Below are 26,973 nucleotides of genomic sequence, written 5' to 3'. Positions count from 1 at the left end.
CTAGTTTTCATCACGTTCATATGATTCGCGTTCGATACTTTGATAATTTGATATGTGGGTGGACCGATGCTTGGGTGTTGTTCTTACTTGAACAAGCATCCCACTTATGATTAACCTCTATTGCAAGCATCCTCAACTACAACAAAAATATTAAGGTAAACCTAACCATAGCATGAAACATATGGATCCAAATCAGCCCCTTACGAAGCAACGCATAAACTAGGGTTTAAGCTTCTGTCACTCTACCAACCCATCATATACTTATTACTTCCCAATGCCTTCCTCTAGGCCCAAATAATGGTGAAGTGTTATGTAGTCGACGTTCACATAACACCACTAGAGGCTAGACAAGATACATCTTATCAAAATATCAAACGAATACCAAATTCACATGACTACTCATAGCAAGACTTCTCCCTTGTCCTCAGGAACAAACGTAATTACTCACAAAGCATATTCATGTTCATAATCAAAGGGGTAATAATATGCATATAGGATCTGAACATATGATCTTCCACCAATTAAACCAACTAGCATCAACTACAAGGAGTAATCAACACTACTAGCAACCTACTAGCACCAATCCCGGACTTTGAGACAAGAATTGGATACAAGAGATGAACTAGGGTTTGGAGATGAGATGGTGCTGGTGAAGATGTTGATGGAGATTACCATCATAGCCTTCGGAACAGGCCTATGGATGACGCTTGGTAGGGGGCTGTTTTCATAACTTCAGGTTCAGCCTACCCACATCCTAGGGGGGGCGCCCCCCACCCTCGTGAGAAGGGTGTGGGCCCCCTGGCCTTCATCTTTTGCGAGGATTTTTCTTTATTTATTTTAAGACGTTCCATGGAGTTTCAGGACTTTTGGAGTTGCGCAGAATAGGTCTCTAATATTTGCTCCTTTTCCAGCCCAGAATTCTAGCTGCCGGCATTCTCCCTCTTTATGTAAACCTTGTAAAATAAGAGAGAATAGCCATAAGTATTGTGACATAAAGTGAAATAACAGTCCATAATGCAATAAATATCGATATAAAAGCATGAAGCAAAATGGACGTATCAACTCCCCCAAGCTTAGACCTCGCTTGTCCTCAAGCGAAAAGCCGATAACAATAAATATGTCCTCATGTTTAGAGGTAGAGGCATCGATAAAAATAAATTCGGACATGAAGGCATCACGATTATTCTCATAACAGCAACTTATATAGATTTTGTCATATGATTACTTATGTTCAAGTGATGATCTATTCACAATGCAAAAGTATAAATCATAAACCTTATTGGGCTCCGACAAACTATAATCTCAGTCATTGAAGGAATTGCAATTTATCATAACATCGGAAAGAGTCTATGTCAGAGCTAAAAAGCATGTCCACATACTCAACTATCATTTAGTACCCCATAATTGCTAACACTCACGCAATACTTGTGGTTACGGAGTTTTAATCGGACACAGAGAAAGATAGGGGCTTATAGTTTGCCCCACAACCTTTTACCTCAAGGGTAATGTCAACTATAATGGTTCATGCTCCCCTACATCCAATTAGATATATATATATATCATGTTCTTTCCAACATGCTGAGCTTGCCAAAGGATAAAGTGAAAAAGGAAAGGTGAAGATCACCGTGACTCTTGCATAAGGCAGAAGATAATAATAAAAGATAGGCCCTTCCCAGAGGGAAGATGAGGTTGCCATGCGCTTTTATGGTTGGATGCATAAAATCTCAATGCGAAAGAACGTCACTTTATATTGCCCCTTGTGATATGAACCTTTATTATGCAGTCAGTCGCTTTTATTACTTCCACATCACAAGATGTATAAAGCTTATTTCTCCCACACAAATCAATCATACATATTTAGAGCAATTTTTATTGCTTTGCACCGATAACAACTTACTTGAAGGATCTTACTCAATCCATAGGTAGATATGGTGGACTCTCATGGCAAAACTGGTTTAGAGATTTTGGAAGCACAAATAGTATTTCTACTTGGTGCTAAGAATTTGGCTAGCATGAGGGGGAAAGGCAAGCTCAACAAGTTAGAGGAACCATGACAACATACTTTATCTCAGATATAAGAAAGACATAACTCATTACGTTGTCTTCCTTGTCCAACATCAACTCTTTAGCATGTCATATTTTAATGAGTGTTCCCACTCATAAAAGATGTCAATGATAATATATCTATATGTGAAACCTCTCTTTCCTTATTACTTCCTATTAATTGCAACAATGACCAAAGCTATGTCTGCCAACTCCCAACAACTTTTAATCATCATACTATTTCTATGTGAAGTCATTACTCTCAATAAGATCAATATGAACTTTTTGTTTCTTTTTATTCTTTTCTTCTTTCTTTTATTAACCCAAGATTATGGCAAAACAATCAAGCCCTTGACTCAACACTAATTTTTATTATATATAGCTCACGGACTCGATTACATAGAGAGATCATAAACCAAAACTCAAAACTAGATCATGCCATAAACTTTATTCTACTAGATCAAGATACTACTAATAAGATCGAACTAAGAAAAACGGTAAAGATAGGAGTTGTGATTGTGATACGATACCGGGGCACCTCCCCCAAGCTTGGCAGTTGCCAAGGGGAGTGCCCATACCCATGTGATTATGTCTTCTTCATTGGAGGAGACGGTGGAGGTGTTGTTGATGATGCAGGCTTAGTTGATGGCTTAGGCTTCTCACTTAATTTGCGCTTGAGGACGGCATTTTGATCCCTCAGATCATCAATCTCCCACTCCAGGGTTAATATCTTTTTGCATAGGTCCTGCTTATTTTCCTGCAAGAGACGAAAATGGATAAACTCGAACTTGGGTTTCTTTAACCTATGAGGGAGACTTGACTTTTAAACTCCACATGCATGTCCCCAGGTTGAGGTAATGGTGCTTCATCTTCATCTGAGCTCGTCTCCTCCTTCCCCTTGGGTTTATAGTCCTCTTCTTCCTCTGTGGTCCATCCATCGTGTTCCACATCTCCATAGACCTTGGGATTTGCTAAGTAATCATCCACATAGCTTTCTCCTTCCGAATCCTGGGAAGACATGTTGATTTAATCTGCAACAGGACAGCTCGAAACGAAAACAGAGGATATTTGCGTGATACGGGAGTCAAAACCTTCGGGAAAATATATAATAAATTTTTACCGACCGAAATACGTAACGTGCAAGAAAACGGAGTCCGGAAAGCACACGAAGTGCTCACGAGGTAGGGGGCGCGCCCAGGGGGTAGGGCGCGCCCACCACCCTCATGGGGCCCTCGTGTCCTTCCTGGACTGCTGCTTATTTTTCTATTTTTCTAAATATTCCAAAACGGAAAAATATTGCCTTAAAAATTGTTTTGGAGTCGGTTTGCTTACCGTACCACATACCTATTCCTTTTCGTAGTCTGAAACGTTCCGGAAAGTGTCCCTTATGTATTCCTCCGGGGTTACGGTTTCAATAATATTGGTTTCAACATTTATGGGATTTCCTGAGATATAATGTTTAACTCTTTGACCGTTTACCACCTTTGGATTTGTACCTTCAAAGTTGTTGATTTTTATGGCACCGGAACGATAAACCTCTTCGATAACATAGGGGCCTTCCTATTTAGAGAGAAGTTTTCCTACAAAAAATCTTAAACGAGAGTTGTATAGCAATACATAATCACCTACATTAAACTCACGCTTTTGTATCCTTTTGTCATGCCATCTTTTAACTTTTTCTTTAAACAACTTGGCATTTTCATAAGCTTGGGTTCTCCATTCATCAAGTGAGCTAATATCAAATAACCTCTTCTCACCGGCAAGTTTAAAATCATAGTTGAGCTCTTTAATAGCCCAATATGCCTGATGTTCTAGTTCGAGAGGTAAGTGACATGCTTTTCCATAAACCATTTTATTCGGAGACATTCCCATAGGATTTTTATATGCAGTTCTATATGCCCATAATGCATCATCAATTTTCTTAGACCAATTCTTTCTAGACCTATTAACAGTCTTTTGCAAAATTAATTTGAGCTCTCTATTGCTCAACTCTACTTGACCACTAGACTGTGGGTGATAAGGAGGTGTGATTCTATGATTAACATCATATTTAGCAAGCATTTTACGGAAGGCACCATGAATAAAGTGTGAACCACCATCAGTCATTAAATATCTAGGGACTCCAAACCTCAGAAAAATAACTTGTTTAAGCATTTTAATAGAAGTGTTATGATCAGAACTACTAGTTGGAATAGCTTCTACCCACTTAGTAACGTAATCAACAGCAACTAGAATATGTGTGTGTCCATTAGAAGCAGGAAAAGGTCCCATATAATCAAAGCCCCAAACATCAAACGGTTCAACAACAAGTGAATAATTCATAGGCATTTCTTGACGTCTACTAATATTACCAATTCTTTGACATTCATCACAAGACAAGACAAACTTACGGGCATCCTTGAAGAGAGTAGGCCAATAAAAACCAGATTGCAATACCTTATGTGCAGTTCTATCTCCAGCGTGGTGTCCTCCATAAGACTCGGAATGACACTTGCGTAGGATCTGTTCCTGTTCGTGCTCAGGTACACAACGTCTAATAACACCATCTACTCCTTTATAAAGATGTGGGTCATCCCAAAGGTAATGTCTCGAGTCATAGAAGAACTTTTTATTTTGCTGGTATGTGAAGCTAGGTGGTATAAACTTAGCAACACAATTAGCATAATCAACATACCATGGAGTACTATGAGAAGTACTTATAACATTTCATTGTTCATCAGGAAAGTCATCATTAATAGCTAGTGGGCCATCAAGAATATTTTCTAACCTAGACAAGTTGTCTGCAACGGGGTTCTCAGCTCCCTTTCTATCAACAATATGCAAATCAAATTCTTGTAGCAAGAGAACCCATCTAATAAGTCTAGGTTTAGCATCTTTCTTTTCCATAAGGTATTTAATAGCAGCATGATCAGTGTGAATAGTTACTTTAGAATCAACAATATAAGGTCTGAACTTATCACAAGCAAATACAACTACTAAAAGCTCTTTTTTAGTAGTAGCATAATTTCTTTGAGCATTGTCTAGAGTCTTACTAGCATAATGAATAACATTTAATTTCTTATCAACTCTTTGCCCTAGAACAACACCTACAGCATAATCACTAGCATCACACATAATTTCAAAGGGTAAATTCCAATCACGTGGCTGAACAATAGCTGTAGAGACTAATGCTTTCTTAAGTATTTCAAATGCTTCTACACAATCATCATCAAAGACAAATGGTATATCTTTTTGCAATAAATTAGTCAGAGGCCGAGAAATTTTTGAGAAGTCCTTAACGAACCTCCTATAAAATCCAGCGTGACCAAGGAAACTCTTATATCTTTGATGTCCTTGGGACATGGCATCTTTTCAATAGCATCAACCCTGGCTTTATCAACTTCAATACCTCTTTCGGAAACATTGTGCCCCATGACAATACCTTCATTAACCATAAAGTGGCACTTTTCCCAATTCAAGACAAGATTAGTTTCTTCACATCTCTGCAAAACTCGATCAAGATTGCTCAAGCAATCATCAAAACAGGAACAATAGACGGAAAAGTCGTCCATGAAAACCTCACAAATCTTTTCACAAAAGTCAGAGAATATAGCCATCATGCATCTTCGAAAGGTAGCAGGTGCATTACATAAACCAAAAGGCATACGTCTATAAGCAAAAGTACCAAAAGGGCATGTAAAAGTAGTCTTTGATTGATCTCTAGCCAACACAGGTATTTGAGAGAAACCAGAATAACCATCTAGAAAGCAATAGTGTGTGTGTTTGCATAATCTTTCTAGCATTTGATCAATAAAAGGTAAGGGGTAATGATCTTTCTTAGTAGCTTTATTTAATTTGCGGAAATCAATTACCATCCTATAACATGTGATAATTCTTTGTGGAATCAATTCATCTTTATCATTAGGAACAACAATAATACCTCCCTTCTTAGGGACACAATGGACAGGACTTACCCACTCACTATCAGCAACGGGATAGATTATACCTGCCCCCAGAAGCTTTAGTATTTCTTCTCTTACCACTTCTTTCATTTTAGGATTCAGACGTCGTTGAGGATCACGAACTGGTTTGGCATTTGCTTCCAAATTTATTTTATGTTGACATAGAGTGGGACTAATGCCCTTAGGATCATCAAGATTATATCCAATAGCAGCACAATGCTTCTTCAGAATTTTCAATAATCTTTCTTCTTCATGCTCTGAAAGGTTAGCACTAATAATAACAGGATATATCTTCTTTTCATCAAGATAAGCATATTTAAGATTATCAGGCAGAGGTTTAAGCTCAAACACGGGATCACCCTTGGGTGGAGGAGGATCCCCTAAAATTTCAACAGGCAAATTGTGATGCAGAATAGGTTCCTGTTTAAAGAATACTTCATCTATTTCCCTTCTTTCATCATGAACATATCATTTTCATGGTCTAGCAAATAGTGTTCTAAAGGATCACTAGGAGGTACGGCAATAGAAGCAAGACCAATAATTTCATCCTTACTAGGTAATTCTTCCTCACGATGTTGTTTACTAAATTTAGAGAAATTAAACTCATGAACCATATCATCCAAGCCAATAGTAACAACATTCTTTTCGCAGTCTATCTTAGCATTAACAGTGTTCAAGAAGGGTCTACCAAATATAATGGGACAAAAGTTATCTTGTGGGGAAATAAGAACAAGAAAATCAGCAGGATATTTAGTTTTCCCACACAATACTTCAACATCTCTAACAATTCCAATTGGTGAAATATTATCTCTATTAGCAAGTTTAATTGTGACATCAATATCTTCTAACTCAACAGGTGCAATATCATGCATAATTTCTTTGTATAAGTCATGAGGTATAACACTAGCACTGCCACCCATATCACATAAGCCATGATAACAGTGATCTCCTATTTTAACAGAAATAACAGGCACGCCTACCACAGGTCTATGTTTATCTTTATCACAAGGTTTAGCAATTCTAGCAGTTTCACCTTTGAACTGAATAACATGCCCATCAATATTATCAGCCAAGAGATCTTTAACAATAGCAATTTTAGGTTCTACTTTAACTTGCTTAAGAGGTGTATAAGTTCTAATATTGCTTTTATGAACAACAGTTGAAGCTTTAGCATGATCCTTTACTCTAACAGGGAAAGGTGGTTTCTCAACATAAGAAGTAGGAATAATAGGATCATTATAAGTGACAGTCTTTTCTTCAACTTTAATAGGTGCAGCTACTTTTACTTCTATGGGAGGATGATATTTAAACCACTTCTCCTTAGGGAGATCAACATAAGTAGCAAAAGATTCACAGAAAGAAGCTACTATCTCAGAGTCAAGTCCATATTTAGTGCTAAAATTACGAAAAATATCGGTATCCATAAAAGATTTAACACAATCAAACTTAGGTGTCATACCTGACTCCTTACCTTCGTCGAGGTCCCAATCTTCAGAGTTGCGTTTAATTATATCCAATAAATTCCATCTGAATTGAATAGTCTTCATCATAAAAGAGCCAGCACAAGAAGTATCGAGCATGGTGTGATTGTTTTCAGAAAGCCGAACATAAAAACTTTGCATAATTATTTCTCTCGGGAGCTCATGATTAGGGCATGAATATAACATTGATTTAAGCCTTCCCCAAGCTTGAGCGATGCTTTCTCCTTCGCGAGGCCAAAAATTATATATATAATTGTGATCATGATGAACAAGATGCATAGGGTAATACTTTTGATGAAATTCCAACTTCAATCTTTTATAGTCCCATGATCTCATATCATCACATAGCCTATACCATACCGATGCGTCTCCCTTCAAAGATAAAGGGAAGACCTTATTCTTAGCAACATCATCGGGTATACCTGCAAGCTTAAATAATCCACAAAATTCATCCACATATATTAAGTGCTCATCAGGATGCTTTGTTCCATCTCGTGTAAAAGGGTTAGCTAGCAGTTTTTCCATCATAGCCGAAGGAAATTCAAAAGGAGTTTCATTTTCAATAGGTTCAGTAGGTTGAGGAGCAACTCTTTGCTCTACTGGACGGGGTGAAGATACCCCGAACAAGCCCCTCAGAGAATTACTTTCCATAGTAACAAGTGACAGTAAATTTCCGCATAGTATATAAATTTTTCCTTACCAAATTCCACCTACCAAAGGCGCTACACTCCCCGGCAATGGCGCCAGAATAGAGTCTTGATGACCCACAAGTATAGGGGATCTATCGTAGTCCTTTCGATAAGTAAGAGTGCCGAACCCAACGAGGAGCAGAAGGAAATGATAAGCGGTTTTCAGGAAGGTATTCTCTGCAAGTACTGAAATAAGTGGTAACAGATAGTTTTGTGATAGGATAAATTGTAACGAGCAACAAGTAACAAAAGTAAATAAAGTGCAGCAGGGGGTCCCAATCCTTTTGTAGCAAAGGACAAGCCGGAACAAACTCTTATAATAGGAAAAGCGCTCCCAAGGACACATGGGAATATCGTCAAGCTAGTTTTCATCATGTTCATATGATTCGCGTTCGATACTTTGATAATTTGATATGTGGGTGGACCGATGCTTGGGTGCTGTTCTTACTTGAACAAGCATCCCACTTATGATTAACCTCTATTGCAAGCATCCTCAACTACAACAAAAATATTAAGGTAAACCTAACCATAGCATGAAACATATGGATCCAAATCAGCCCCTTACGAAGCAACGCATAAACTAGGGTTTAAGCTTCTGTCACTCTACCAACCCATCATATACTTATTACTTCCTAATGCCTTCCTCTAGGCCCAAATAATGGTGAAGTGTTATGTAGTCGACGTTCACATAACACCACTAGAGGCTAGACAAGATACATCTTATCAAAATATCAAACGAATACCAAATTCACATGACTACTCATAGCAAGACTTCTCCCTTGTCCTCAGGAACGAACGTAATTACTCACAAGGCATATTCATGTTCATAATCAAAGGGGTAATAATATGCATATAGGATCTGAACATATGATCTTCCACCAATTAAACCAACTAGCATCAACTACAAGGAGTAATCAACACTACTAGCAACCTACCATCACCAATCCTGAACTTTGAGACAAGAATTGGATACAAGAGATGAACTAGGGATTGGAGATGAGATGGTGCTGGTGAAGATGTTGATGGAGATTACCATCATAGCCTTCGGAACAGGCCTACGGATGACGCTTGGTAGGGGGCTGTTTTCATAACTTCAGGTTCACCCTACCTAGCCAACCCCACCCTGGCACCCAGAGTAGTACACCTGAATACTCCCCAATTTCTATCCCCACCACAAAATAGACTTCTCCACGACACCGCGGCCTTCGTGCTCCTCCCCTTTACATCGGCGCATTCGTCGACCGCAGCGCATCTGCCTAATCGACGCCTCGTACGCCGCACTGGAGCCGGTCCACCGTCGTCGTCGTACACGGAGCCTCTTCCTCGGCATCGTCTTCCACGGTCTCGTATCTGCTTCCCGAAAGCCTACGCCAAGCGCAGAAGTACCACTGTCGTGGACAATGAACTGACTCCCGTTGCCGACCATGACTCACAGAGGCCGACGCGACCATTGTTCTCCTCCTCGATTGGTAATGTATGTATTGAATCACTTAGCAGTACATGTGCAGTTCCAATTTTGTTCATACCTACCCTTCAAATTTCCTGGGTGCTATTTTTCCCGTAAAAGTAATTGGTTATAGCCTCCATTGTCCAACAGAATATCAGCTTGTAATTGTGCGTCGCTCCTGTATCGCGCTGTGCTTGGGTAGGTTTTTCATCTGCAACCAGCAGTGTGGCAAATGATGGAAAGATTTTTAGAACTAGCAAAATGCCCATGTGTGGCACGCATCAAGATGCATTTGTATGAGTAGTTTATCTTGGTGGAGATGCTCTAACATGGCAGACGAGTGCTTTAATGTTGCCCACAAGATGTGCGAGTATTACTAGTAGTATATTTTTCTTGCCATGTTGTGATTTTAAAACCACGAGTGCGAACATGCAGAGGAGCAATGAAGATCAAACACGGGATATTCGGGACATCTTCGAGGAGCATGGCAAGTTAAAGAGGAGCTGCACCAAACCTGTAAAACGAGCTTTGGTAAGTAACACCCTTTCAATTACTTCCATGTAGCCTCATGTTCTTCGATGTGTATATGTTGTAGTTTCTATTTCTCTTAAGCATGGTGTTCTTCGATGTGTAATAAGAAGAGTCTTAATCATCCTAATGCTTTCGTTTTTAGCTTGATGTAGGAAGTGAGTGTTATCACCTTCTAGTCTGTTTTTATTTATTTATTCCTTTTGAATTCACTTCTCCGAGTTCTGTTTATCTGGCTTCTACTAAATGGATCTAGGTTGCTTTGAGTATTGATCTAAGAAAGAAGCAACTTCATGTCAGGATGCAGTTCCTGCGAGGAGGGAAGTATGGTCAACCTCGAGATCATGTTTCCAAAATGAGGCTGGATTACACACAAGGTGCCAGTTCCCTAATGATGCTGGATTAGACACAAGGTGCAAATTCCCAGATGATGCTGGATTACACACAAGCCAGGTGGAGTCGTCAGCTGTTCGTGTCCTCGTGGCATTAGTAAAGGCTGAAAGAAAGCGTGCAGCAGCCCTTGCGAATGTAGCTGAGTTCCTGAAGAAGCGAAAAGAGCAATCAGATGCTCTCTTCATCCAAGACAAAGAAGAGATGGAAGAAGCCAGAAATAAGCTAGCAGAGGCAGAGCAGGCTGGGCGTCTCCTGCTATCTAAAACTATTGTCAATACAAAATTTCCTTCATAATAGCTAGGTTCAAATGTTTATTCAGTCAGCATGCCTGTTGTGATGTCCGTGCCTCTACTGATGTGGCACAAAATGTTTTTTTCGGGTCATGTAATAACAGCAATTACTTTCCAAACAATAACAGACGAAGCATTGGACATGGTATAGTTCACACGCAAGCCCGACATTCCAACTTCAACTTCCACATCAAACTCATGTTCACAGATATCTGCACATTCATACATAATGTCCACAACCATGATTCACTTCAAAGCCAAAAAATGTGAGGAGAGTTATAAATAAAGAAAATCCTCTACTAGTTCCTGCTACCAGTGCGAGCACAACCAGTCAAGACCATGTGTAAATTAATTATATTGTAGTCATTTTTTGTGTTCTAAAATGCCTGCTGGCTCGCGGAAGGGCGTGTTGCCGGCACACATGCAGATTCAATGAAGGCAGGAAGGGCAGTCTTAAGCTGGTTGCACGCGGTGAGGAGGCGTGCTCAGCCGGGCCTGCAGCGAGTGCGGCCCTCTTGGCCGGCGCACCGGTTCAATGCCTGCGCTATGAGAGGTCGCGTCCATGTCAGAGCAATCACTCCCTCCAGTCCTTTTTTGTTTGGGTATAACAAAATCTCGTTTTCCATTCACATTTTAGTGGTAGGAGTTGTGCGTGTGTGTCTGTGAGAGAGAGAGGAGACGGTAGTCAGGGTTGTCTGATCAGTAAACAAATGAATAATGTCAGTCTGGGATGGAGACGAAAAGGAGACCGCAACAAATGTTGTGTCTACAGTAGAGATAGATAGAGTAATTTTAGTGGTATGAGTCATATGTAGAGACATATAGGGTGTGTGAGAGAATCCCATAGAGAGAAAGACAAAGTGAAAGACGAGTGGAGACTGTGTGTTTGGCGGTGAAAAAGAAAGCTTAGGTACCGAGTGATACCAGAGAACAGTAGAGATGTGAGAGATAATGAAAACCGTGTAATTTATAATGATAGGGAGAGTGTGACACTTCTCAAGGGAGACGTCGAGAGACCATGTTTGCGAGGATAGGAGCAACATGAAGTGATCGTGCGGGTGAGCTGGAGAAAAGAGAGTGATAGCTACCTGAAGGAGCATGCATGCGAGAGAGATGGGCGTGAAAGGAGTGAACAAAAAAGGGATTTAAATATTTGAACTCGAGATGATGATACATATAATCCATAGTCGAACCAAAATTGATCTATCAAACATGCATACTCATATGAATTCACGCACATCTATGTTATTTAATATGTAGATATTACTGATCCATACATTTTAGTAGAACATAATTTGGTTAAAAAAATTCGAATTCAACCTTAAGATTTCGAGATCGTTGTATTTGTAGATCATATTATACATATAACGAGCAGAATTCTTTGTTGTGCTTTTGAAAGTATATATATAAAAAAATGATGTATATAGAATGTAATTCCAATGGAAAATGGATCCCGCCCGAAAAAAATAGAATACAAATGGGATTCGAATTGAGTTGGCACGGTAAACGTGCACTCTGCAAAAATTGAACGAAGCGGGGAAAGTCGTAGTAACCGCCCAAAACCAAAATCTGTGAGATGGAAATCACTACTGCCTATCCCTGCCACACAAAGCCTACATGCTGGATTTCTATAGGTTTTTATAGGGGTAGGTTTGTAATTTCACCCAAACGTGACGTAACCGCCACTCACCCGGATTCATACATGGTGGGCGACAAAACACAGTGTGTCCTCGGCCGAAATCGACTCCCTCCCCGATTCATATTCATACATGGTGGGCGCTAAAAACAAACTCTCGTCAGCAAATATTCGGTGTATGCGAGATTACTGTCCTATCCCTGACCGACTAGTGTTGCTGTGATGTAGTAGAAATTTGAAACGGGGGCTAAGTTTGTAAATTTCCTCGCATTTGAGACAAGCACACCCTGAATACATGGTTCCCCCTTCCTCTCTACCTCCCTTTTCCCCATTCGTACTCCGTGGGCGCCAAAACACCCTCTCCACCCCACCCTCCTCCGTCCGCCGCCGTCCGCCACCCCATCCACCGCCGTCCTCCTTGATGTCTACTACACAACCTTCTTCTTGTAGACGTTGTTGGTCCTCCAAGTGCAAAGATTTGTAGGACAATAGCAAATTTCCCTCAAGTGGATGACCTAAGGTTTATCAATCCGTAGGAGGCGTAGGATGAAGATGGTCTCTCTCAAGCAACCCTGCAAACAAATAAAAAAGAGTCTCTTGTGTCCCCAACACACCCAATACAATGGTAAATTGTATAGGTGCACTAGTTCGGCGAAGAGATGGTGATACAAGTGCAATATGGATAGTAGATAAAGGTATTTGTAATCTGAAATAATAAAAACAGCAAGGTAACAAGTGATAAAAGTGAGCGTAAACGGTATTGCAATGTGTGGAAATAAGGCCTAGGGTTCATACTTTCACTAGTGTAAGTTCCCTCAACAATACTAACATAATTGGATCACATAACTATCCCTCAACATGCAACAAAGAGTCACTCCAAAGTCACTAATAGCGGAGAACGAACGAAGAGATTATGGTAGGGTACGAAACCACCTCAAAGTTATTCTTTCCAATCAATCCATTGGGCTATTCCTATAAATGTCACAAACATCCCTAGAGTTTGTACTAGAATAACACCTTAAGACACAAATCAACAAAAACCCTAATGTCACCTAGATACTCCATTGTCACCTCAAGTATCCGTGGGTATGATTATACGATATGCATCACACAATCTCAGATTCATCTATTCAACCAACACAAAGGACCTCAAAGAGTGCCCCAAAGTTTCTACCGGAGAATCACGACGAGAACGTGTGCCAACCCCTATGCATAGGTTCCCAATGTCACGAAACCCACAAGTTGATCACCGAGACATACATCAAGTGTTCTCAAATCTTTAAAGACTCAATCCGATAAGATAACTCCAAAGGGAAAACTCAATTCATTACAAGAGAGAAGAGGGGGAGGAGAAACATAGGATCCAACTATAATAGCAAAGCTCGCGATACATCAAGATCGTATCATCTCAAGAACACGAGAGAGAGAGACAGAGAGAGAGAGAGAGATCAAACACATAGCTACTGGTACATACCCTCAGCCCCGAGGGAGAACTACACCCTCCTCGTCATGGAGAGCGCCGGGATGATGAAGATGGCCACCGGTGAGGGTTCCCCCCCTCCGGCAGGGTACCGAAACAGGGTCCCGATTGACTTTTCGTGGCTACAGAGGCTTGCGGCGGCGGAACTCCTGATCTATTTTCTGTTCTGGAAGTTTTAGGGCATGTGGATATATATGGGTGCAGGGAGGACGTCGGAGGAGCCACGGGGGCCCCACGAGACAGGGGGGCGCGCCCCCCCACCCTTGTGAGCACCTCGTGTCTCCCCTGATGTGGGGTCCAAGTCCATCAGGTGTGTTTCCTTCCAAAAATAACTTCTCCAGTTGATTTCGTTCCGTTTCGACTCCATATGATATTCCTTTTCTTCGAAACACTAAAATAGGCATAAAACAGCAAATCTGGGCTGGGCCTCCGGTTAATAGGTTAGTCCCAAAAATAATATAAAAGTGGAAAATAAAGCCCAATATTGCCCAAAACAGTAGATAATATAGCATGGAGCAATCAAAAATTATAGGTACGTTGGAGACGTATCAAGCATCCCCAAGCTTAATTCCTACTCGTCCTTGAGTAGGTAAATGATAAAAAGATAATTTTTGATGTGGAATGCTAGTTGGCATAATTTCAATGTAATTCTTCTTACTTGTGATATGAATATTCAGATCCGAAAGATTCAAGACAAAAGTTCATATTGACATAAAAATAATAATACTTCAAGCATACTAACTAAGCAATTATGTCTTCTCAAAATAACATGGCCATAGAAAGTTATCCCTACAAAATCATATAGTCTGGCTATGCTCCATCTTCACCACACAAAATATTTAAATCATGCACAACCCCGATGACAAGCCAAGCAATTGTTTCATACTTTTGATGTTCTCAACCTTTTTCAATCTTCACGCAATACATGAGCGTGAGCCATGGGAATAGCACTATAGGTGGAATAGAATGGTGGTTGTGGAGAAGACAAAAAGGAGAAGATAGTCTCACATCAACTAGGCGTATCAACGGGCTATGGAGATGCCCATCAATAGATATCAATGTGAGGGAGTAGGGATTGCCATGCAACGGATGCACTAGAGATATAAATTTATGAAAGCTCAAAAGAAACTAAGTGGGTGTGCATCCAACTTGCTTGCTCATGAAGACCTAGGGCATTTTGAGGAAGCCCATCATTGGAATATACAAGCCAAGTTCCATAATGAAAGATTCCCACTAGTATATGAAAGTGACAACATAGGAGACTCTCTATCATGAAGATCATGGTGCTACTTTGAAGCACAAGTGTGGTAAAAGGGTAGTAGCATTGTCCCTTCTCTCCTTTTCTCTCATTTTTTATTTATTTTTTTATTTGGGCCTTTCTCTATTTTTTATGGCCTTTCTTTTTTTTATTTGGGCTTCTTTCGCCTCCTTTTTTTTCGTCCGGAGTCTCATCCCGACTTGTGGGGGAATCATAGTCTCCATCATCCTTTCCTCACTGGGACAATGCTCTAATAATGATGATCATCACACTTTTATTTTTCTTACAACTCGACAATTACAACTCGATACTTAGAACAAGATATGACTCTATATGAATGCCTCCGGCGGTGTACATGGATGCCATGAATCAAGAGTGACATGTATGAAAGAATTATGAACGGTGGCTTTGCCACAAATACAATGTCAACTACATGATCATGCTAGCAATATGACAATGATGGAGTGTGTCATAATAAACGGAACGGTGGAAAGTTGCATGGCAATATATCTCAGAATGGCTATGGAAATGCCATAATAGGTAGGTATGGTGGCTGTTTTGAGGAAGGTATATGGTGGGTGTATGATACCTGCGAAAGGTGCGCGGTATTAGAGAGGCTAGCAAAGGTCGATGGGTGAGAGTGCGTATAATCCATGGACTCAACACTAGTCATAAAGAACTCATATAATTATTGCAAAAATCTAGAAGTTATCAAAGCAAAGTATTACGTGCATGCTCCTAGGGGGATAGATTGGTAGGAAAAGACCATCGCTCGTCCCCGACCGCCACTCATAAGGAAGACAATCAATAAATAAATCATGCTCCGACTTCATCACATAATGGTTCACCATACGTGCATGCTACGGGAATCACAAACTTCAACACAAGTATTTCTCTAATTCACAACTACTCAACTAGCATGACTCTAATATTACCATCCTCATATCTCAAAACAATCATCAAGTATCAAACTTCTCTTAGTATTCAACACACTCATAAGAGAATTTTATTATTCTTGAATACCTAGCATATTAGGAATTTAAGTAAATTACCATGCTATTTAAGACTCTCAAAATAATCTAAGTGAAGCATGAGAGTTCATCTATTTCTATAATACCACCACCGTGCTATAAAAAGATATAAGTGAAGCACTGGAGCATCGACAAACTACTCCGAAAAATATAAGTGAAGATCCATGAGTAGTTGAATAATTATGCGACTATGTGAAGACTCTCTAACATTTAATAATTTCAGATCTTGGTATTTTATTCAAACAGCAAGCAAAGCAAAAGAATAAGACATCTAAGAATAGCAAACATCATGTGAAGAAGCAAAAACTTAGGATCAACCGATACTAACCGATAGTTGTTGAAGAAGAAAAGTGGGATGCCAACCGGGGCATCCCCAAGCTTAGACGCTTGAGACTACTTGAGATATTATCTTGGGGTGCCTTGGGCATCCCCAAGCTTGAGCTTTTGTGTCTCCTTAATTCCTCTCATATCACGGTCTCCCTAAATCTCAAAAGCTTCATCCACACAAAACTCAACAAGGACTCATGAGATAAGTTAGCATAAACCATTGCCAAAACCTTATCATACTCTACTTTAGCAAATCACTAAAATTACTATTCAACATTGCATACTAAAGGCCTCTGCATATTTAATAGTCCTATCCTCAAATAGAATCATCAAAGAAGCAAACATATGCAAACATAACAGCAATCTGCCTAAACAGGATAGTCTGTAAAGAATGCTGCAACATCCATACTTCCCTAGCTCCAAAAATTACGAAAGAAAATTCCCACTGTAGTAAATTTATCAGATCTTAATATGCAAAAGGTTTCAACATTTTATCACATTCACTTTTCTAGGGAATTATTGCAACAGCGGTAAACTTTCTGTTTTCAAACAGCAACATGTATACTTGTAACATAGGCATAGTAAAGGCTATCAATGCCACTTTTATTGAAATAAAAGATGCAAAACATTGTTATAACTAAAATAAATAAAATACTAACAAAATAAATTGACGCTCCAAGCAAAACACATATCATGTGGCGAATAAAAATATAGCTCCAAGTAAAGTTACCGATGAACGAAGAAGAAAGAGGGGATGCCTTCCGGGGCATACCCAAGCTTAGGCTCTTGGTTGTCCTTGAATATTACCTTGTGGTGCCTTGGGAATCCCCAAGCTTAGTCTCTTGCCACTCCTTATTGCATAGTCCATCGAATCCTTACCCAAAACTTGAAAACTTCACAACACAAAACTTAACAGAAAACTCATAAGCTCCGTTAGCGAAAGAAAACAAAACACTACTTCAAGGTACTGTAATGAACTCATTCTTTATTTATATTGGTGTTAAACCTACTTTATTCCAACTTCTCTATAGTTTACAAACTATTTTACTAGCCATAGATTCATCAAAATAAGTAAACAACACATGAAAAACAGAATCTGTCAAAAACAGAACAGTCTGTAGTAATCTGGATCAAACGTATACTTATGGAACTCATAAAATTCTCAAATAAATTTATGGACCTGGGGAATTTATCTATTAATCATTTGAAAAAAGAATTAACTAAATATCACTCTCCAAATAAAAATGGCAGCAATTCTCGTGAGCGCTAAAGTTTCTGTTTTTTACAGCATGATCACAAAGACTTCCCCCAAGTCTTCCCAATGGTTCTACTTGGCACAAACACTAATTAAAACTATAAAAACACATCTAAATAGAGGCTAGATGAATTATTTATTACTAAACAGGAGCAAAAAGCAAGGAACTAAAATAAAATTGGGTTGCCTCCCAACAAGCGCTATCGTTTAACGCCCCTAGCTAGGCATGATGATTTCAATGATGCTCACATAAAAGATAAGAATTGTAACATAAAGAGAGCATCATGAAGAATATGACTAGCACATTTAAGTCTAACATACTTACTATGCATAGGGATTTTGTGAGCAAACAACTTGTGGGAACAATAATCAACTGGCATAGGAGGGCAAAACAAGCATAACTTCAAAACTTTAAGCACATAGAGAGGAAACTTGATATTATTGTAATTCCTACAAGAATATATTCCTCCCTCATAATAATTTTTACTAGAATAATGAATGAATTCAACAATATAACCAGTACCTAAAGCATTCTTTTCATGATCTACAAGCATAGAAATTTTATTACTCTCCACATAATCAAATTTCTTCTCATGAATAGTAGTGGAAGCAAACTCAACAAAATAACTATCATGTGATTGAAAATTAAGATCAAGATGACAAGTTTCATGGTATACTTAATTCCATTTTTTTGTAATTTTCTTTTATGAACTAAACTAGTGATAAAACAAGAAACTAAAAGACTCGATTGCAAGATCTAAAGATATACCTTCAAGCACTCACCTCCCCGGCAACGGCGCCAGAAAAGAGCTTGATGTCTACTACACAACCTTCTTCTTGTAGACGTTGTTGGGCCTCCAAGTGCAGAGGTTTGTAGGACAGTAGCAAATTTCCCTCAAGTGGATGACCTAAGGTTTATCAATCCGTCGGAGGCGTAGGATGAAGATGGTCTCTCTCAAGCAACCCTGCAACCAAATAACAAAGAGTCTCTTGTGTCCCCAACACACCCAATACAATGGTAAATTGTATAGGTGCACTACTTCGGCGAAGAGATGGTGATACAAGTGCAATATGGATAGTAGATAAAGGTATTTGTAATCTGAAATAATAAAAACAGCAAGGTAACATGTGATAAAAGTGAGCGTAAACGGTATTGCAATGTGTGGAAATAAGGCCTAGGGTTCATACTTTCACTAGTGTAAGTTCCCTCAACAATACTATCATAATTGGATCACATAACTATCCCTCAACATGCAACAAAGAGTCACTCCAAAGTCACTAATAGCGGAGAACGAACGAAGAGATTATGGTACGGTACGAAACCACCTCAAAGTTATTCTTTCCAATCAATCCGTTGGGCTATTCCTATAAGTGTCACAAAAAGCCCTAGAGTTCGTACTAGAATAACACCTTAAGACACAAATCAACAAAAACCCTAATGTCACCTAGATACTCCATTGTCACCTCAAGTATCCATGGGTATGATTATACGATATGCATCACACAATCTCAGATTCATCTATTCAACCAAAGTTTCTACCGGAGAATCACGACGAGAACGAGTGCCAACCCCTATGCATAGGTTCCCAATGTCACGAAACCCGCAAGTTGATCACCGAGACATACATCAAGTGTTCTCAAATCTTTAAAGACTCAATCCGGTAAGATAACTCCAAAGGGAAAACTCAATTCATTACAAGAGAGAAGAGGGGGAGGAGAAACATAGGATCCAACTATAATAGCAAAGCTCGCGATACATCAAGATCGTATCATCTCAAGAACACGAGAGAGAGAGAGAGATCAAACACATAGCTACTGGTACATACCCTCAGCCCCGAGGGAGAACTACTCCCTCCTCGTCATGGAGAGCGCCGGGATGACGAAGATGGCCACCGGTGAGGGTTCCCCCCCTCCGACAGGGTACCGGAACAGGGTCCCGGTTGACTTTTCGTGGCTACAGAGGCTTGTGGCGGCGGAACTCCCGATCTATTTCTGTTCTGGAAGTTTTAGGGTATGTGGATATATATATGGGTGCAGGGAGGACATCGGAGGAGCCACGGGGGCCCCACGAGACAGGGGGCGCGCCCTAGGGGGCACCCCCCACCCTCGTGAGCACCTCGTGTCTCCCCTGACATGGGGTCCAAGTCCATCAGGTGTGTTTCCTTCCAAAAATAACTTCTCCAGTTGATTTCGTTCCGTTTTGACTCCGTCTGATATTCCTTTTCTTTGAAACACTGAAATAGGCATAAAACCGCAAATCTGGGTTGGGCCTCCGGTTAATAGGTTAGTCCCAAAAATAATATAAAAGTGGAAAATAAAGCCCAATATTGCCCAAAACAGTAGATAATATAGCATGGAGCAATCAAAAATTATAGATACGTTGGAGACGTATCACTCCTCCACCATGCCGGAGCTGATACGCCGACGCCGCCGTCCATTACAAGAGATCGACCTCTCTCATCCACGGCTTCCGATCGGGATCCTTGCATCCCGTCGTCTAGCTTCATCCCCGCCGTCGTCCACCTTGCCGGCGTCGCTCCTACGACCGTCTCGTCCACCGCGCCCCGCCGGCCCCGTCTACCCTCCTAGATCTGCTTCCACGCCACCGACTGCCATCGCTACCGCAGCACTGTCAAATTCTCAGCAGATGCCTACACGGCGCCGCACTAGAGGCGGTACTCTTTCGAATCTGCTCAACTTATTTATCGCAGGAAGAAAATAGATCGCCACTGCTTTACTCTGATTTCTTGTCTTGGTTGCGAAGTTGCCTTTGTCCGGTTTGCACCTTCAGATCCGCCATGGCACGCTCAACACCATACTCGCAATGCTTATGGTTTTCCCCTTTTATATTCCACACTAGTTAAATCACAGTAGACTAAATTTCAAAATTGGGTCAGTCGATTTTTCAGAGCTCGCCGGAGTTCGCCGGTGCGATCGAAGGGGCTCGGGTGGTTGTGGGGCCTCGCCGAACGAAGAAAACTCGACGTGGGTGGGGGTTGGGGTGGGGGTGGGGGTGGGGGTGGGGGTGGCGGAGGAACACATGCGGTGGGGGCCGGTGGTCTGGCCGGCGGCCCGTGCGGTGTTCTATATGGGAAGAATCAGAGGCGAGGAAGAAGAAGGGTTAGGAGACGTAGGATCTTCATCCAACCGCCTGAAATGGTTGAGAGACAGCTAGGAGTTGCATTCTTAATGCGCTCTGGTTCATCATGTGTGGGCACTGCGCAACCAACATTTTATTATCCAAAATCTGCTTGCTCTTCTTTACCATGTTTCTCTTCCGTTCTTCTTTAATATGTACTCTCTATGTTCCTAAATACAAGTCTTTGTATAGATTCCACCATGGACTACATATGGAGCAAAATGAGTGAATCTACACTCTAAAATGTACCTGGATACATCTGTATGTGATCCATTGTGGAAATATCTACCAAGACTTATATTTTGGAACGGAGGGAGTATGATAGTAGTACAGTATGTTCCTTGTACTAAAGATGAGCAGGGACATTTGCAGTGTAGAGGTCTATACGATCGGTTGTGATGGACACTTTGAGCCTCTTTGATTCGTAGGATCTTGTAAACATAGGAATAGGATTTGTAGTGGCTTGCCCACTTGAATCCTATAAGAATAGCAAGGAAATGCGGGGAGCTGTGTCACCTTTGAGAGTTACATTGATATTAACAGTACCGCACCTTCACTTGAAGAGAGCTGGTATCCAAAGCCTTTCTAGCCGTACCGGCACTACTAGCACATATATTCGAGCAAGTTCCACTTTGCTGATTTTACTCTGATGCTTAAGGTTTTCCCGTTATATCTACACTATGATCTGTGTAGCTGCTTTGTGTCGCACTAGCAGCAGTCCACTCTTGAAGCTAAACACTGCAATGACTTACAAAATTGGCACCAAGGCATTGAGTGCCATTCTGGATGCAATGAAACTCATACGCTCCCCACCTGTTGATTCTTGTTCAGAATATCATCCTAATGACTATTCTAACCTCGAGGAGTCAAAGGCAGATGGCCTGTCCTGTTCACCCATCAAGGTGCTTGTTCTAATTTGGCAGTGTTTTATTGATTGCGGGTATCTTGCATATGTTGGCTTGCATTTCTTCTACTTTGTTGCACCGCCATCTGCTTAGTTTACTCATCATATATGTCAAGATGCCATGCCCATCCATTATCAATACAAATTCCATCTGTCATCGTACCATGTATTTCCACTCAAATGCTGTTCTGGTGCATCAGACATCAAAAAGGAAGAGGGTGATTGCCGAACCTAAAGGAGCACCAGCAAAGTCCTTGAAAAAAAGGTGGTGCCGGAGAAATCAGACATCACCCCACTTATATTGGCTGTACAACCAGTGACACAAAACGTAGGACTGACTCCAGCAGACTGTACCCATACTTCACTGGCCACACCACTATCCCCACCACACAGGACCTGCACTCCAGCAAAAGGTATACCAATTTCATTTGCCATAGCACCAGCTGTACCACAGAAAAATCCCACTCCAGCAAAAAGTACAGCAAGTCCACCGGCCGAAGACCAATCCCAACTGCAGAGACAGCCAATTCCTGCAGATTGGAATCCATTCCATTTATTCCCAGTTTAAAAGACAATGCTTTCAATGTTGTTAGGGACTACATGCATATATTCCCATCATGGGAAGATTATTGTGAAGACAAACACCATTTTCACATCTTCCTGTCCAACTTACATGTAAGTGCTATTATTCATGGCTATTATTTTCCTGTTTTCTGCTGATTGAACACATCAATGATTTACATTACATTGCTATAACTAGGCGAGGGTCAATCAGGATAGTCATGACGAGCAAATCTTGCTTGTGCTTTTCAAGGAAGCATTGCAGCAGTATCGGTGTTACCTGAGGAAATCACACTTTGATGGCAAGTCTATAAATGAATTCTGGTGAAGTCTCCTGTGCTAAATTTAGAATACATTGAATGGAAAAACCTTGTTATGCACTGGTCTTGTTCCCAGGATGAGGTACTGTCTATGAAATCACATGACAATTTGAACTCCTACTTTTCCGCATGTGCCTTACGGATTTTTTTTGCAGGAAATCTGCTCGAAGAAGAATTCCAGTTTGACAAGAACGACAGGATATCTCAAATATGCTGCCCGCTGCTTTGCTCTTGTTAGTACCTGTTGTCATGTATCACTGTACTTGCATACATACCTGGTTCATTATGTGACAGCAGTATGCATGATAGCTTGCTTATCAACTCTCCAAATTATCTGATATGTATGAATGGTTACATTAGTGTAGAATATATCCAATGCCAATGTTTTTTTAGTTCTGCATTGTTCTTGTAAGTACATGCTGTCCTTTATAAGTGTACTTATAATGACAGGTAGTTGTTCATGCAGCTTATTTTCCTTTGCCCTCCATTTTCTACACATCAGATCTATATTTACTCTTACCATAAGGTTGGTACTGAAGAAGTTTAGCTATGCATTGCTCTTGGTTGTACCTTTTGCCTGTATCGCTGCACTTACATTTATAGCTACTTGGTTATGTAGCATCACTCTTCATCTTATCTTAAATATTCTCCATTTTTTCATATATTATCACATCTATATTTACTCTTAACAAAATGTAGAATAAAGGCAATGATTTTGAAGAAGATTTTGTGGTAAACTTCTTGAATTACCCCCCATCAGCATGGACAAGGCCTTTATAGAGCCTGTCTTCACCAATAATGTAAGTTTGTCCATCTCAAGCCTTCAAACTTTGTTGTATATATTTGGTTAGGCATGACCGCAAGAGCTGTTTATTTTTGGTGTTTGCATCAAATTGCTTGTTTAAAGTTTATTATATGTAGTTCATAAACAAAAGTTCGTCCTTTCTCAATTTAAGTTTTCAGTTGTACAACCAAGTTCCTTCTTCATACCATGTAAATTAAACTATACAGAGCAAGTGATCTTCTTTTGCACTGCATGTATGCTTTTGTTCTTCATCTGTAATCCAGTGGTGTGGTGAACCTACCCACTACAACACAATGTCATATTCTGCAATGTCTTAACTATGAAAAATGTCATATCATTCTACTATTATTTAAACCATCTCTTTATTTGCCCATCTGAAATGGTATAAATTGACAGCACACTAACCATTGATACTTATGAGTTCTTGATCTGTAATCCAGTGGTGTCGTGAAGCTGCCAACTCCTTCACAATGTCATTTCCTGCCATGTCTTGACCTGAACAATACCATATTGTGTTAATGCAAATTTAAACTGTGTCACTTTATTTGTCAGTAGGAAATGTGATGAATTGTTAGCACTGATACTTTTATGTGCAAAACCTGTCATTTGTCTGCTTGTTTATCTTTCAGAGTGAGGAAGATATAAGTGTTGAATAAGCGCAATCTCATCATCTTGCTCAGCTGCTTGCGCAGCAGCTCCCCAGCAGTGCTAACCTTTCTTAAACTCTATTGAAGTGCTGCCGGTTTTGTATATTATTTTGTCGGCGTGTTTATTTGCACTGGTGGCAATCTTTGATGCCCATTGTATGTAATCTGCTGTCTGCTTGTGCTATATTATCATAGTGGCGAACTTTGATGCCCAGTGGATGTAATATGCCATAATTTCTTTATTGTATAGTATAGGTTTTTTCTTATTCACGATGCTGCAGTTATTTTACTGTATATATATCCTGTCTTCGCAGTAAACCGGCGAAACCATAAAATTACGGTACATAATCGGGCCGTCATGCAATCACGATGTAGGTTGGGCCTGAAACGTGCCGATCAGCTCACGGGCCGGCAGCAGCCCGAAATGAACCCCGACGCATGATTGTGTGAATCAAATCACGGGCTTTTAACAAGCTGAAAAATTGTGTCGGTCCTTGTTTGGCCCAATCAGATATCGGCTGCGAGCAGGCCGAATGCAAACCGGGCCGTAGTTAGGCCCAACTATATGACGGGCTTTTAACAGGCTGAAATTAATATAGGGACGAAATGTTAAACGGTCCCTTAACATGCCAAAACTAATATCAGGCCGAATTACTAAGTGGGCCTTTAGCAAGTGGGCCCAAAAGCATAGTGTCCATTTGACGGGCCGAATCTGATATGGGCCATAATTAGGCCCAAAACTTCTTAAAGGGCCGGACCTGATCTGGGCCGTAATTTGGCCCAGAACATGGTAGGCTTTTAACGGGCCGGATCTCATATGGGCCACTATTAGGCCCGGAGTGTGGTAGGCCATTAATAGACCATATCAAATATGGGCCGGCATTTGGCCCAAAACATGGCAGCCAGTTAAGGGGACGGCCTACTAGGGTCCTCAAAATCTTGTGGGCCTACAGCTGGGCCGGCCCATTAATGTCGGCGAAATCTCATGGGCCTTTAGCTGGGCCGGCCCATTATGATCCACACGAATTTTGTGGGCCTTTACCTGGGCCGGCCTATTATGGCACACAAAAATCTTGTGGGCCTGTACCTGGGCCGGCCCATTATGGCCCGCGAAATCTTGTGGGCCTTTAGCTGGGCCAGCCCATTATGGTCCGCAAAATCTCGTGGGCCCTTAGCTGGGCCGGCCCATTATGGTCCACAAAATCTTGTGGGCCTTTAGTTGGGCCGGCCCATTTAAACTTGTTGGGTCGTGCCATGTGTCCAGTGAGTGGATGACATCTATCCCGACGATGAGCTGACACGTGTTTCCTCTAGCCAATGATGATTTTACACGTGGAAAATCCCCATTGGTCGGGGCTGTTAATGGGTTATCGGATCCAAAACCCGACCCGATAGCTTAACGGCGTTCCGCTATGGTGGATGCCATGTGTCGGTCACCCTTGACACAAGCACTTCTGTGACGCGTGATTTATCGTCATGGAAGTGGACACTTCCGTGATGATAATTTTGGTAATGTCATGGAACACTTCTACGACAGCACAGGTATGACTATCTTGATTCTGTCATAAGTTTTTCATGGATGTACATGCATGACAAAAAAGCGACCTACTGTGACAAACACGTATCATCACGGAAGTGTATTTTTTTGTAGTGTTGGCATGTTGCAGTCACTTGTTTCACTTTTTATTAATTGTCAAATTGTAATTGCTTCACCAGGTCAGCATCTAAAAAGAAAAATAGAGCTATAAACAAAGGAATATGTTTGTGCAAGTAGACGGCTGATCGGTGTCTTACCTGGAAGTTTCTCAGGTTGGGTGTAGCATATGCCGTGCTCGCTGTCAATGGTTGGTATGAACAAATCGATGAGAGACTGAAATCTCGCGCTGTCAGCACTCACTTTGGCCTCAAGGTGCTCGATCAGCTCTTGATCCGTGGGATCGAACTTGACGCCAGCCGGCAGCACCGGCCAATCCTTCTTCGACTTGAGTTGGTAATTCCAGTTATATGGTACTCAATGTATGATCAATCGACTGTTTTAAGTGAATGATGAAAGATTTCGACAGATAAGTGGTACTCCAAATCTGAAGTCCAGAATACCCGAACACACCGCCGGGATTCTTGTGTCACCTCACGAGCAGCGTGTTGTCACGTCAATTCAACGTGTGGACATGATGAATAATTTGACCGACGTATACTAGTACTGCTACTGTACTATTTACTAGTTGTATTTAGTGTCACAATTTATACATAGGTTTAACTAACAAGTACGCACTTGAAGCCTAACTGGTATATATATATATATATATATGGCTTCTGCACAGCATCTCCATCATCATTATCAGTACATCCTATGCAGGTGAGTTAGGATGCACTTGATCCCAGGAAGGTATCTATCCTTCAAACTAGAGGAGTGCTTCAAACTAACAACAATACATAATATCCAACAAAAGAGGGTCGTGCTACAGCAGCAGAATACATGGCTCAGTCTAGATATTAGCACAAATCAAGTTGTGCATATTTGTTGTTGGCATGAACCACATCGCCGCATGTCGGGTTTGCAAAATCCATCCATCGCATGGAAGCTTGATGCCTTTCACACACTGAAGATTATCTGGCAACAAGCTATGTCGACGAATCTCTGGATATGGTGATTCATGAAACCCATGGTATGATGTGTAAACACAGCCCCCCTCGCGAATGAAAGTTGCATAGCACAGTAATCATCGCCGGTGATATGATCGATGATTGGTTGGATGATCGAATAATTGAGCCCGAGGAACAAGGAGTGGTTGCCGAGG

Source organism: Triticum aestivum, chromosome 5A, assembly GCF_018294505.1.
Source record: "Triticum aestivum cultivar Chinese Spring chromosome 5A, IWGSC CS RefSeq v2.1, whole genome shotgun sequence".
NCBI lineage: Eukaryota > Viridiplantae > Streptophyta > Magnoliopsida > Poales > Poaceae > Triticum > Triticum aestivum.
The sequence above is the reverse complement of the archived record's forward strand: the minus strand, read 5'-3'. Positions refer to the sequence as shown.